Raw genomic sequence first — 6,000 nt, 5'->3', positions numbered from 1 at the left:
CTACCCCTCCGACTCTCTACCCCTCCGACTCTCTACCCCTCCGACTCTCTACCCCTCCGACTCTCTACCCCTCCGACTCTCTACCCCTCCGACTCTCTACCCCTCCGACTCTCTACCCCTCCGACTCTCTACCCCTCCGACTCTCTACCCCTCCGACTCTCTACCCCTCCGACTCTCTACCCCTCCGACTCTCTACCCCTCCGACTCTCTACCCCTCCGACTCTCTACCCCTCCGACTCTCTACCCCTCCGACTCTCTACCCCTCCGACTCTCTACCCCTCCGACTCTCTACCCCTCCGACTCTCTACCCCTCCGACTCTCTACCCCTCCGACTCTCTACCCCTCCGACTCTCTACCCCTCCGACTCTCTACCCCTCCGACTCTCTACCCCTCCGACTCTCTACCCCTCCGACTCTCTACCCCTCCGACTCTCTACCCCTCCGACTCTCTACCCCTCCGACTCTCTACCCCTCCGACTCTCTACCCCTCCGACTCTCTACCCCTCCGACTCTCTACCCCTCCGACTCTCTACCCCTCCGACTCGTTGAATCAAAGACAATAGTTACAGCTTTTTTTATTTATCCTCAACAACACCAAGAAATAAAACAAAGAAATACACCAGTAATAATCCAGAAATGAGGGCTAGACCCTAACCCAAGAGCATTTAAAAAATAAAATTAAAATAATTGCATTAAAGTTTGTTAACTAATTGCATACAAAGATTTACAATAAAATAGGTTGTATATAATAACAACAGGCAGACAAAATTCTGTTTAATTTCATACAATAAAAATGATAAAGAGCCATACAATAGCAAAAACTGGCAAGTAATGCAAAAAAAAAGGTAGAATACAAATGGCAAAATCATCAACAGAAATTAAAGGTGTACCACCAACTGCAGTCAGGAAAAAGGAAACAAAAGCTTAGATGGTACAAGAGACAAAGCCATGAATAAAAGAGCTAAGATTTTAACCAACCATAACAACATTTTAACAGCATAAATGCGTACAAAGACAACAAGGTCCACAGAAGGACTTTGATACAGCAAATACGCAAAAGGATAGTCCACTCTACAAAGCTTGGGAACCACTGTATTAGATGAACACTAATGAGCAACCATCCCTAAAACTTTACATGCATTGTTCAATACACCTATGCTGCATAATTTGACAAAAACAAAGTTTTGGGTGCCCCTATCTGATGCCTAAGCTTGTGGTTTTGGATATTCCCCTTGCAGGTGACCAACCCAGTGACACATGAGACCAAGAAACGGGACAACAGCTGGAAAATCATCAAAAGCTGCAGCACTCACCTAGAAGACATGGTACATCAAGTTGTTTTAACTACAGGAAACTCAAAGTAGTGTTGCATAAAACTATGTTACCAAGTATATGAGAAGGAAACCTGCTCCACCTCCCCTGTGGGTATATCTGGAATAAAGTCAGCATCGGAACATAGAAAGTGAAAGGTGTGGGGTAGGAGCAGAAAAGAGGGGGGGGGGGATATACTAATGGGACTCCATAATATCTTGCATGCGAGACAGGAGTAATGAACAAAAAGGAGAAGTGGAGAAAGAAAAACTGAAGTAGATAAGTAAAACAAGTTGATTGACTTACCTGCAGCATTGATCAGTGAACTTTTGTGAAGACTGCTTGGAGACCCAACCTGCTGGTAGACCTTCAGAGAGGGCATCACACAAAGGGCTGAACTTTACCAGTGCTAATGCTGTAAGGACACAGTGATTTCTTGCAGTAAAGTGTACAAACAAGTTTACATTTACCATAAAGAGAAAAAAAAAGCAACACATGAAATTACTCATTTTATTAAAACATGCATTAAAAAAAAAAAAATGAACAATGAGAAGGGTATAAATAAAAAAAAATAAAAATAAACTTAATTTAACTATGTATTTAAAATTATAAATCCAAAACCCTAACCACAATGGGTCACAGAATATACTGAAAGAGGAACACATGGGGACATAAGAGAGCTGAGCTGTAAAGTGTGGCCAATAAAGGATGAGCTGAATGACAGAAAGAATCCAGCAGAAACTGTCTGTTCTTCTGTCACAGTGGTTGAAGGAATGATGACTTTGTCCCTTTTTGCTGATGCATCTAGACCCTGCTCAAACACAATCAATGTTTAAAAGAGGAAGAGGGGAAGCCATAAAATGTATTAAGTTAATTTCATGTCTCATATATATATATATATATACACATACATACATACACACACATTTTAAAAGTATAATATTTTTTTTTTATATAATAAAAAAAACAAAAAAAAAAACAAAGGGGCATAAGGGCACATGTACAACTAAACAGACAAGTTTAGTGATAAAAGGAATGGAGAATTAAGGCTTAAACATCATGAGTTAAAGAAAGGGGGGGGGACAAAAGGTGTATAAACAAGACTTTGACATTTATTTATGGCTTGTTTATGGTGTAATTTTAGTTTATAACCTTTCATAAACTTACAGTAGAAAAAAAAAAAAAAAAAGGGGCATACAATGATAAATGGCAGACAATACAAGAAACAAAATTAAAAAGGTATATTAGTGCAAAGGAAAATTATATATATATATATATATATAGAACTTAAAGGCATAAATGCAAAGTGGGCACAGTGCCAAAAGTATACCCTATATATCAGTCAGTGGCTTTAGATATGCACCAGCAAGTAACGGACTCTGTTCTGTTTCTAAAATAGTATACCTTGCCTTGGCTGATCAGAAGCAGCATTGAAAGATGACCAAATTCTCCACCATAAAAGCTGTTTGGGAACATTTTTTAAACGCTAAAGAAACGGATTTCACAAATAGGAATTAAACCATTGACCACTTCGCCCATTTGCATTGACCTTCTGGAAGTCTAGAGCACCAAGTACCCAAATAACCACAGTGGCCATTCCATGGCATAAATTTAATCAGGTTAAAACTGAAATGACAACATCAGGCATAAACACAAATTTGCACAAAAACAAACAAAAAAAAAAAACAAAGACAAACCAGTCTTAAACAGGAATACAAGAGGTGAAGACAAATACAAACAAAACCAAGAATTTCATGGGCATGGTGTTGTAATGCAAATTATTCACACAGCTTTAAGTGCAAATGCAAAGAAGCACAATGGCTAAAATAAAGTGGCATAAACAGGGTTAGGGTTAGTACAAAGGGAAATAAAGATACTATTGATGCCATTGTGAGAAGCACTACACAACTACAATTGACTACCAAACAAAATAGGACAAAGGCATAAATACAAGGAGCATAAAAAGGAAAAGGGAACATATGGAACATATTACAAGGTTGAATTGCAAAATGCAGGAGGAGCACACAATTAAAAATGTGGAGCCAAACTTACAAATTACAATAGCTTACATCCACATTAACAAGAAACTTCTCAAAAGACTAATTTTTTGACAATAAAACCGAAATATGGAGAGCCTTAGTAGTTAAAAAAAAAAAAAAAAAAAACTTTAGCAGCTTAACACTGATTTATTAATTGAACAAATGAACAACATTCCCCAAATATTTAACATGCACATTGTTAAATATACAAACATTATTTGACTAAAACCAACTTCAGGGTCCCCCTGTCCAATACCAGAGCTTGTAGTTTTGGATATGCACCTGCACATGACGGACTCTACCCTGTTCCACTCAACTAGCATACATAACATTGGTTGATCAGAGGCTGCACTGCAAGATTGCCATATCCAACAAAACTGTCAAGGAACATGGCTTAACCCAATAAAAAAGCCCAGTATGCAAAAAAAATGGAGACCGGAAGTCAACTTTACCAAAGAAAATTCTCCACATTTCAAAGAGCAAATGAGTAGAAGAGCTAAATTATGGAGGCTTAGCTAGGTGCGTGCTGAAGTTGTCAGTGACAAGTGAAGCCAAGGAACAGGACAACAGCCGGGGAAAATAAAATCCTAATCAAGAAGCTGCACCGCTTGTTAAGTTGGTTAACTACAGGAAACTCAAAAGTAAAGTGTTGCATAAGACTATATTACCAAGTATTTGAGAAGGAAACCTGCTCCATCTCCCCTCCCAGTTTTTGTTGGCGTCACAGTGTCCTCTGGTCAAATCCTGGTCTCATTCAAACCCAAGAGAAGTGGAGTGTAGCTACATCTGGAATAAAGTCAGCATTGGAACTGTGGAATAGCCAGAGAGCTGTAAACAGAAAATGAAAAAGTGAGGGGCAGGGGTACTGCAGGAAAGAGAAAAAAAAAAAAAAAATAGGACTGCATAGTTTCCTGCATGTGAGAAGAGAGCACATCAAAAAGCAGTGTGCGGAATGAAAAATAAAAAATAAATAAAAAGAGAAAAATAAAAGAAATTGCCTTCTCTGCAGCCTTGATCAGTGAACTGGTAGACCCTAGTCTTCACATGTTAGGTCTCTAAACAGAGATTCACACAACAGGCTGAACTTCATTAGTGCTAATGCTGGAAGGGCGCAGTGATTTCTTGTAAGGAAGTGTATGAAAAAGTTAACACAATAAAAAGAACAACATGAAATACAGTGAACATTTAAAAAAAAAAAAAAAAAAAGGCGACTTTATTCTCATTTCAAGTGATTTTGCGTCGATCAGTGTTTTTTGCAGAAACTGGTTGAATGCTGCTAGTCACCCTAAAGCAGTTGAACCAGTAAAGAGACCAACATGAACGATTTAATCTTCAATTCAAGGAGGATTCCTCATCTGGACAGCTGTTTATTCTCCTGGAAAATGTTCCCTTGGCATCATCAGAAAGTGACTGAAACTAGACAAACAGTTCCTTTAAATCACCGTTTTGAGTAATGACAATATTTTGATGGTTGGGTATATAAATGACAGCAGTGACCTGATGCAACAGCTGCCATTAAAGGTCGAACAAAGTTAGAAGAGCTTGAAATTCTGAGCCTTAAGTTGGATGATAGAGTCAACATGAGGACTTCCATTCTGAAGGGAGAATAAGAGAACACACGGCTCACCTGGAGCACATTATGTCACAAAAAAATTTAAGTTATTAGGAACCATGAATGCAAAAGAATTATTGCACAGAAGAGTATTTGCAAGAATAAGCAGCAAGCACATCCAATCTCAAACCCCTCCAAGGTTTGGTGATGTTGGTAGAGGGAGGTGTCACTTTGATCAAATCTAGGTCTCATTCAATGCAAAGATGAGTAAGGTATGACTATTGGCTAGAATTACCGGTTTGGGGACTTTGTATCTCACCTCTTATTGTTTTACAGCTGTCTGGCAGTTCCAAAGTGTTGGTTAACAGAACATTAAAAGTAGACAGGTGCACAAAAATCCTTGCTCCAACCATCTCCACACATACAGGGTGCTTCGGAGGACAGACTGAAACTGTGCTGGTGCTCATTTTAGGTCCACAAGTGATCAAATAAGACAGTCCAACACTGTAAACAAAAGTACAGCACTTAAACAGCAAAAATACACCAGCTCAATACAAATCTATGATTAACCATCCCTAAAGTTCTCTAATGTGCACACTGCATGATTTCCAAATCACAAAATTCAGGACGCCCCACTATCTGATATCAGATCTCAAATAGAAGCGGATTTACACCTGTAGGCAACTGACACGACGCTCTAGCATTATCTATCACTTTACATAGTTGATTACAAGCTGCACTGAAGTATGAAAACATTTCACAATAAGGTTTTTGGGGAATATGGCTCGACCCAGTAAAAAAAAAACAAGCAAAAAGAAAAATGCAAGAAACAGTTGCTCTTCACACCTGGAAGACTTCTCTTGGAAAAAAAAACAAACAAACAAAAAAAAACAACAGCTGCCCAGATGAGGTTACTTTGGCATGTCAGGATCTCACTGGAACAAAAAGTGAATTAAGTGATTTTACCCTGTTGCCAATACGCCTATAGTAACAGAAATGTGATTTACATACATTTGTAAATAAGGCCTATCTTTGTTGCAATAATAATCTTATAGACCTGTTGGACTGAACAGAGCTGGGAATGCTGTAACATGAGCCA

The sequence above is a fragment of the Chanodichthys erythropterus genome, chromosome 15 (assembly GCF_024489055.1).
Source record: "Chanodichthys erythropterus isolate Z2021 chromosome 15, ASM2448905v1, whole genome shotgun sequence".
Classification (NCBI taxonomy): domain Eukaryota; kingdom Metazoa; phylum Chordata; class Actinopteri; order Cypriniformes; family Xenocyprididae; genus Chanodichthys; species Chanodichthys erythropterus.
Note: the sequence above shows the minus strand (reverse complement) of the source record.